Raw genomic sequence first — 10,007 nt, 5'->3', positions numbered from 1 at the left:
ACATTTACAAAAATAACCCTAAGTACAAGATTGGTGGTGATCTTCTGCTCTACCAGAGGCACGAGGAAGTGCTATGCGAAATTAAGTTTGACTGTGGGTATTTGGGAAAGCTTTATAAAAGCCACGACATTTGAACTGGGTCTAAGAGAATTTCAGCAGACACAGATGGGGGTGGGATGGTTTCTCTGTACAAAGTAGGAAATGAGAATACAAGGAGTTTGGGACCAGAACATGAAAAATCAAGAATGGGAAGGGCCTGAAGGTTGGGGGGCCCTGGAGTTGTAGGATCAGAACTGTGATTAAACTAAATCTGACAGCTTGGTATATGTAAGAGGAACTGGGAAGAGGAGAGACCTTTAGGGCTGTCACTGCTGCACACCAAGGAAGTACTTCACACCCAAAGCAGGTGAAGGTGGTGGGAAAGAGAGAGAGAGGCTCAAGCTCTGTGAGAGATAGAATGGATGGAATCTACTAACTGGATGGCTGGACACTAAGAGGACAAAGAAGACAGATGGAGTGGGTACCTCCGCCGATCCATTTCTTCACCCCTCAACCTGCTTAGTCCTGGTGACTGCCGTGCTTTGCTATCTCAGGGCGGCTCCCGCACTTCTCTGAGCCACTGTGATTGGCTGGCCTGTGTCTTAGGAAGGTGTGGGTCCTGAGACCATCTTAGGGGATGCATCCTTGGACAGATCCTCCCCAGCATTGCTCCCCAGGGAAAGGCAGTGCAAGTGGCCATCAAGTAGTACAGCCTTAAAAGGCTACCAAGTACCTTTCTGAAGGAATCCTGCAGAAGGTGTGTGGTGGGGAGGACAGGGCAGGGGCAGCTCAGCCACTTCTTCTGTGAGAAAGAAATGCATGGGGTGCTTCCATGCAAGGATGTGAGCCTTAGTTGGGCCTTTTTCTTCAGCATCTGCTTTCAGAATACCTCTCTCTCCACCCTTCAAACCCTGCCCTCATCACTGTTCCACCATTTACATACATTGCTTCTTAGTCGCATCCCTGACTATTGAGTCACAGATTTTCCAAATTGAAAGTGATCTTGTAGATCACAGGACCCAATGCCCTCCCTTCAAACTGGAGTCTAGAGGAATTAAGAAGCCTGCCCAGAGCCAAGCAACTTAAGAGTTGGGCAAGTAACCCCAGGGCACTTGGCCTCTCTAGTTCTCGGTATCTTCATCTGTAAATGGAAAAATAAAATGCGTTTATTTGTAGGATTGTGACTTGAACTAAATAAGATTGAAGCTAAAGTGCTTAGGATAGTATATCCTATATCAGATATCATTGTTTTATCACTTAAAGTATTGTATAAAAGCGTTGTATACATAATTCATTCAGTCAAAAAATATTTACTGAGTATCTACTGCGTGCTAAACACTATGCAAGGTGCTGGGAATGGATTCTGCCCCTGCCCTCAGATATTTCGCAGGTCAGTGGTTGCTGGTAAAATGCGAGGCTGGAGAAAGCTCCGGGAGAATACCACTGCAGGCATCAGGAAATCTTTCAAGAAAAGACATTTGATCTTCTTTCAGGATGAGTTTGCCGGCTGGGGAAGAGAAAGCAGAGAGACTCACGGGCATTCCAGCCTCAGGGAACAGCCTGGGAAAGGCTAGAGTGAGAAGCGGGTGGTCAAGGAACTCAGTGGTGAGAAAAGAGGCTACAGAGGGAGCCTGGGGCCACACTGTGAAAGGTTCTTATAAGTAAATTGCAAACTTCCTGTCTGTCCCTTAGAGGTAATTAGCAGAGTGCTTAAATGACTTGATTGATTTTTTCCCCCTTAGACACACATGGAGAACATGGACTCACTCTCAGCTTTGGTTATCACCACTATGTTGATTCCCAAATCTACCATTTCCAGTTCTCTTTTCTCTACTATGAACCCCATATCACCAGATGCCTGTGTAGCTGAAATGGTAAAGAGTCCCCCAACCCAGTATTTCCTGTCACCCCTCCACCCTTTCCTTCATTGGGGAGTTAGACTCGAGGACAGTCAGTGTCTTAAGTGGAGGGAAAGCTTTTGACACTCAAAAGTTCAGGTCTTGGAGGGACCCTCAGAACACAGAAAATAACTAAATAAAATGAAAACTTCACGCATGCATCAGAGAACGTTGTCACGCTCTTGAGTCTGAGTGAAGATGCTCTGCTTTGGAAGGAGGAGGGCAGTCTAGGCAGGGCTGGGAGACAGCGATAAGGATCATCAGCAGGCAGCTCCCTGAAGCAGGCTGTGACCTGCCTGCCTCCTCTAACGTGGCCTGGAGAGTGGCAGTGGGAAACGACAACAGAAACCACAGGCGGATTTGGGGCAGCTGAGAAAAGAGAACCCTTGTACCCCAGTCCTCTGGTAGACCCCAGAGGCAGCCCAGAGTGCCAGGGTGGGTGTGGCTGTGTGAGTGTCTGAGCAGCTGCACCCACAGCACTGGAACCTGGAGCTGAGGTGTCCAATGAGCGTCCTTGAGCCTGAGAGGCACAGAGAAGAACAAGGAACAAGGAACAACTCAGTCATGAGCTGTGTAGATGGAAGACTGAGTACAAGATGGCTCTGTGTGCACCCCATAGAACTTATATCCAGTCCTGGAGGAAAGCAAGAGAGACCCCCTAACTGACTACTATAAAATTTCTGTCACCCTGAGAGAAGTGAATAGGACTCATAGAAAAGTAAATTCACTTTTTTTTTATACATCTGGGGTTTGGCGCTACCCTCAACACCTACATTAAAGTTGAACTATAGCAAATTTTAAACCCACTATGTGCCACTGAAATATTTTATTTCAGTAAATGCTTCTTGGGTACCCACTAAGTGCAAGGCACCCAAAAGAGTCCAAGGGGGGAGACATATACACAAATACGTGCATACTCAAAGTGCAAGCAGCAGTGTTTAAGCACACAGAGGAAATACTCTGCAATCTGATTCATGGAAGGGAAAAGCGTTGAGGAAGGGGCTGGCATTAGCCTGGGCTTAGAGGGATGGGTAGGAAACTGATAGGGAAACGGAAATGTTTTCTGACTGTTGCAGAAGTTGGCTGAGCTTAGAGCACAAGACTTGGAGGGGAGGACCCACAGGCCAGCCATACTCTTTATGTACTGGCACCTCCATTCTCCAAATCCTTAGGGTCATGTTTTGATGCTTTCCTCTCTCTCTTCAGACCAAACATTTTTCAAGTCTTGGTGTTTTTTATTTTCATTTGGTTAAGTTTCATATAACTATAACAAGAGCACAAAATATCATTAAATTTTTTTATATAATAGCAACTGCCATTTAGGGATTTGGCACAATATCAAGCTTTTCACGTAAATTCTTTATCCTTACAGTAATCCTAAATATAAGAATTACTATCCCACATGGGAGTATTACCTTCCCTTTTCCAACCTTTACCCTAATCCTGATAGTGCCTAAGAAACTACTAAGATTTTTACCAAGATGTTCTGTAACACCCATATACCTATATTATTGTTTTCTTAACAAGAGTAACTTTAAGCCTCCAGAGTGATGTTACCTTTAAAGTTTCTTCTGCTCTCCATCCAGCTATTAATGATAGTTTCACATTTCTCTTCCTCAGTGTGATTTGCAAACTGAAATTTAATTGTTCAAGAATCTACTCACTAATTCCTATCTGTCTGCCTCTTGCTATTTGCTGCCTCCCCTAGGATTTTCTTAAAGCTATTTTCTCTTCCTTCTCCCTAGAATATCCTCTTTGACCTCTGCCCCTTGAGTAAAATCTGTGCATTAAATTATACCCATTCTTCAAAACCAGGCGAAAATGCTACCTCCCACATGAAGCGTTCTTGACGTCTTCCCATCAGAATGTCTCCCTTTCTCCTCTCTGTTCCCATGAGCATTGCGTCTATGTCTTTATGTGGTTGTAGTTAAGTTCTGTATGTATTTTTCTTCCCTTTTCACCAGATTGTGGACCCACACCTTATATTTTTTATGTATCTTATGCATTCCCATGCTCATATTACATAATTTGACTCATATAAATATTTCTTCAATTCTGTTTTTAAAAACACACATGCACAAGACAACTAGTGTAAAATGGAATCACTTATGCTAAGCACCATGTCCCCAAACTGAGACTTAATTACAGTTTAAGCTTCTCCCAGAAATGGAATCTTAAATCAGTCAGTCAGGAAACACCTGGTCAGCACTAGTACAGTAATTCACCTGATAGATCACTGCCCTCCCCTAAAAGAAGGTGACCTTGCCACAACCAATCCACTTTTGGAAAGTATAACTTCCTTGTTCCCACCTTGTTCTACCTATAAACTCTTTCATTTTGTACAGCTCTACAGAGCTCCTTTTTATCTTAGATTGGATAGATTTAGCTGCCCGATTCATGAATCATTGAATAAAGCCAATAAGATCTTCAAAATTTATCCAGTTTAATTTTGTTTTTTAATAATTGAATCAGATAGGAACAAGCCCACGTTTCTCAATCAGTTCTCAGGAATTTTCCCTTCTTCTCTTATTCCGTTCCTCCAGCATATACACTAGATTGGGGGGGGGGGGCATAATCATTAACACAATCATTTCCTCTTCTTACCCTGGTTATTTTCCCCTAAAATGGAGGCAGAAGGAACTAGATGAGCATCTGGCAGCCAGAACTGCCCATATGCTTTCCCTGAACCCTCAACAGGCAAACTCCACATGGTGTGTATGGATGTATGTGTGTGGGGGAGGAGGGGCTCTGAACTTCCAACCATGGGAGCATCCTCCTCTTAGAGCACCCTGATGCTGTGGGCAACCGTGGTTTCAGGGAGCTGAGATCACTGCAGCTGGAAGCCTGGAAAATATTCAAAAGTCAGACCCATATTCCAGCAGATTTTCCAAAGAAAGGAAAAGAGGAAGTGTGGAAGTAGAAAGGATTCATTGTGAAGTCTTGATTTCCATTCCAAATTGATGGAAAGAAGTTAATGAGGAAACGTCCCTCAGTCAATTAAGGTATTCGTGAGCAAAACATTGAATGTCTCTGCTTATAAGATATCTGTTCAAATGTGCTTTAACATGTTCAGTGCAGGGAAAGACAAAGTCCTTTTAATAAGAAATCATTGTCTAAAGTACTGTTACAGAGCAGAGAAGCTTACATAAGTAATATACAAGGTAGATGCCAGAGAAACCAACTACAACCATGTGCTGAGCATATACCACGTGCAAAATCTTAGAAACTTGTATTAAATTTCTTAAGTAGTTTTGGGATGAAGACAAAGGGTTGAAAGGTGCCCCAATGACTTACTCCACCGTCTAAAATACAAAACATTACACATAGAGAATAGTTTGTAAGAACAGAGTAATCCAGTGTCTTCATTCCTAGAGAGAGAGTATGGAAAACAGAATGTGAACTGTCTTTAATTCTTTACTAATCAGGAACCAAAAAAAGCATAGGCATTTTAACTACCCAGACTAACAAAATAAGAAGCGAGACTATATCATGCAATCCAACTTTCTCATTTTGTTGATGAGAAAAATGAGTCCCAAAATGGTTGAATGACTTGCTCAAGATCATCGGAAATACCAATTCAAACTCATAAACTCAAAGAGGCCAAAGGAAATAATGCCAAGAACTGAAGGCCATATTGTTATTAAAAAAAAAAAAAAAATTCTTGCAGATAGAATAAGGGATAAGAGATTCATTAAGCCAGTCTTAATGGCTTTGGCCACTATGCTGAACAGGAAGGGGTTTGAACCCCAGCATCTGGTTATTCATGTGCCCCTGGGATGGGAGGTCAGCCAGTGAGTCAGTTTTTAAATCATGGTGGCTTTTAGAAAACAGCCATGCAGAGAGAGACCAGAAAGAAGAGAGGGACAGAAAGTTGAAGCCTTTTAAAACCTCCCTACAAAAGGCAAAGAGTTCTCCTAAACCAATCCTGACCCCAACTGACCTCATGACCTTGTTACCTAAGGTCAGCTTAACACTTTAGAAATGGCCCTGGCTGGCTCTGTAACCTCTGTCACTCACAACTAACAAATATGTCTTTACAGGGGTCACCTTTTGGCCAGAAACTTGCAGATTCTTTTCTTTCCATTCACATTATTACCCCAAAGTCTCTCTGATTTCTATTAAGAAATTCAAGCTGTCTAATTTGAAACCATTTTCACTAACACAAGATGCTGCAATAATTTTCAATAACACAAAATTTGTAAAGAGTCTAGATTAATACACAGTTTGGAAAACTGGGTACATTTCATATTGACATTCACAGAACAAACAGTGCATGCCCCTGTAGACTTTCATGCTGATATTCAAGGAGAGAACCCAGGATGGCTGGAAACTTAAATTTTAGGAGTCCAAATAAATCCTGTCTTTTGAGAAATTGTCAACAGTCTCTCAGGTGTATAAACATGCTAAGAGAGAAAGAATGGGGGCCTTAACATGCAGTCATCCTCAGTTAGTACTGTATTTTGCCATGTATAATGCGCACTTTTTTGTCCAAATTTGTGAGGGAAAATAAAGATGCACATTATACACGGGTAATACTAAATCCGTATCTATATAAATGTTTTTAATTCTTTTATTTATGCTTCTGAGTTAAAAGTGTAACTTTAGAAATCAACAACAATATCCGTATGCAAAATAATAGCCTGAAGTATGATAATCATCGGTTTGTTGAACGTATGACAAACTTGCAACGACAAAAAATTCTTGCCTTCTCTGATTGTATAAATATTATAAATTTGTTACCGGTCCATCAAATTTCTTATTTATTTATTTATTCTTATTAGTTTCAGGTGTACAAAACAATGTAATAGACATTTATCATTTATACCCCTCACACAGTGACAACTCCCCCATCTACTATCCCTCTGACAATGCACACAGCCATTACATTTCCACTGTCTCTAGTCCTAATGCTGTACTCCACTTCTTTTAAATATATATATATATGTATATATATATATATATATATATAATTATAGTTAACATTCATTATTGTTCAGCTTCAGCTTCAGCATAAAATTTCTTGTACCTTGTATCTGTTCTTGTGTTTTGTAATTATTTGTTACATAAAATGTCTTGCACCATAATATGTTAAAGAATAAATGCTGAAATTCCTTTATAATATGAAAAACAAGTATCTAAATGTAAACAAATAAAAGTTTGAATTAAAAATTCAAAACAAAAAATTTTTTCCTTAAAAATTTGGGCCAAGAACATGGGTGCGCATTATACACAGGAGCACACTATGCAGGGCAAAATATAGTTCTCATCACACTGTCAAAGGTTGACAGACCAAGAACAATTTGTTTAGAGGGAGGAGTCTCCCTGTGCAAATATACCATTAGAAAGATTGCAGGTATTCAGCATGGTGGCCAAGTTTCAATTTTATCCAAGGCAGGAGAACAACCAAATGAAGTGTTATACATACTCCCCAGCCTTCAAGTTCTTTACATTTACTATAAAGATGTCTTATTACTCAAGGTTTTACCATCTTACGATTCTTTCTAGCTCAGGGGTGTCCAAACTGCGGCCCGCGGGCCAACTGCAGACTGCAATCCATTTTTAATTGGCCCACAGCAAATTCCAAAAATATATTTAGTTTACTTAAATAAACCAGGTGAGGCAATACGTACTTCACCTCGAGTGAGTGGCCCGGCTGTTTGTGTATTTTACCGCATATGGCCCTTGGTGAAAAACGTTGAAAAAAGTTTGGACACCCCTGCTCTAGCTAGTCTTCAGATTCAAATTAGGTACCATCCAAATTCAGCAAGTTTCCCTTATAAGAGTGGGGTTTGCTTCCAACTTCTGGTCCTCAGACTTTCTTTCCTTACCTAAATTTAATTCAACCACACCATGCTGCATGTTAGGAATTCAGAACTAGATAAAGCATAACCCCTAACCTCAATGAGCTCAAAATGAGGGAAAGGAAAACTGACCAATACACAAATGAGTGAAATGAAGGGTAGTGTGAATCAGAAGAGGGCAGAGGAAGCACACAGGAGTGTGGTGGGGGGCAGGGAAATGGTTAGAAAAAATTTCATGCAAAGAGTGTGCCTGTGTGGCAGCCTGCCTCTAATACAGGCCAAATTAACCTTACCTTCTGGTATTCACACTTTGTATGGTCCCTTCTACATTGTAGCAGAGCTAGTCTCTCCGACCTATGAAATATGATTGAAGCATTGGTGTGTGACTTTGGAGGTTAGATCATAAAAGACATTGCTGCTTCTGCTTTATTCTCTGACATCACTCACTCTGGGGCAAGTCCATAGTCACATCTTGAGGACTTTGCAAGCAGCAGAAGAGAGCCCCACATGGAGAGGACTGAGACCTTTCACCAAGAACCACCATGAACTTACCTGGGAAATGCATCCTCCAAGCCCAGCTGGTATCTTGGCTGCAACCTCATGAGAGACCCTAAATTTAGACACTCTGGCAATTTCTAATCCACTGTCATAGGCAGAATAATGATTCCCTTTCCAAGACGTACATGTCATAATCTCCAGAACATGTGAATATGTTACATTACATAGCAAAGGGGAATCAAAGTAACAGATGGAATTAAAATTGTTAATCAGCTATCCTTAAAATAGAAAAATTATCCTGGATTATCCATGTGGCCCCAATGTAATCACAAATCTCCTTAAATATGGAAGAGGAAGGCAGAACAGGTCAGAGTGAAGCAATGCAAGAACTCGACTGCCATTGCTGGGTTTGAAGATGTAGAAAGGGGCACCAGAAAAGGAATGTGGTGGCCTATAGAAGATGGAAAGTGCAAGAAAACTGTTTTTCCCTAGAGCCTCCAGAAAGGAAGGCAGCCCTGCAGACACCTTAATGGGAGACAGGCCAGGGAGATCTGTTTCAGACTTTTGAACTACAAAACTGTAAGATAAATCTGTGTTGTGTTCAAGCCACTGTGTTTGTGGTGATTTGTTACAGCAGCCATTGAAAAGTAATACATTGACAGAAACTGTAAGGATAAAAAATGATTACTGTTATCTTAGGACAGTTGAATTGGGGGTAATTTATAATGATCGATAGGTAACCAATACAGATTTTGATGCCTAAAAGTGGACTGTTGCCAAAATAAAACTTAGAATATGAGAGAATTTTGGAACCAGACAACAGGAAGAAACTAGAAGTTCCTTACAGAGGGTATTAAAGCCTAACGGGCTTTGAAGAGTCTGTCCATTAAAGCCTGGTGGCCTTTGAGGAAGCTGATAGCGAGGTCTTAAAGGAAAGCTAGGAGACTTTTATTGGAAACTGGAGGAAACATGATCCTTGTTATGCAGTGGCAGAAATGTTGGCAACACTATTATCTGTGGTAACAGGAAAGTAGTAAATGTATTTAATGAACTAAGCAATCTAGCTAAAGAGATCACCAGACAAGAGTGTTGAAGGTGCCACCCGGCTTCCCCTTGCTACTTCAGGTAAAATGTGAGCGAGTGATAAGCCAAAGAAAGGACCATTAAACAAAAAGATCTCAGGAATCATTGGGTTTGAAAATTCCTGGTCTCTCCAGATGACAGATGATGCTAAAATTAAGAAACGATTTCTGGATGAAGATAAAATCCAAGGCATTCAAGGGAAAACATGGAATAAAGGTGAAGCTTACTATAAATCCTTTGTGAAGACCTCATAAAGATTCAAGGTTATGCTTCAGAGAACCTTTCAGTTTAACACCAGGGCTTCTAAGAAGCTTAAGGGCACTGTCCTTCAGCTATGGGATGAGATTTTGGGGGGGGCTTGGGAAGAGATGAATACTTTTTGCATGTGGTAGGGCCATGAAACATGGGGGACCAGAGGCAGACTATGGATATCCAGCTTCCAAGATGATCTCCCAGTGATTCTTGTTTCCTTGTATTCACATCTTTGTGTAGTAACTTCTCATAGTATATCAAAGTTGATCTATGTAAAAAATAGAATATGGCAGAAGTAATGGTGCACGAATTCTTTAGCTAGGTCATTGAAAACATGATCACTTTTACCTTGTTCTCTTGGATTATTCTGCTGTTAAGTGAAAAAGTAAATAAAATTAATAGTCATGAGGCAATTGTTATTTGACCAAGCAGGAGG

This window comes from Rhinolophus sinicus, chromosome 3, assembly GCF_057876585.1.
Source record: "Rhinolophus sinicus isolate RSI-liver-muscle chromosome 3, RSI-T2T, whole genome shotgun sequence".
In the NCBI taxonomy this organism is placed as follows: domain Eukaryota; kingdom Metazoa; phylum Chordata; class Mammalia; order Chiroptera; family Rhinolophidae; genus Rhinolophus; species Rhinolophus sinicus.
This window is presented reverse-complemented; position numbering follows the sequence as displayed.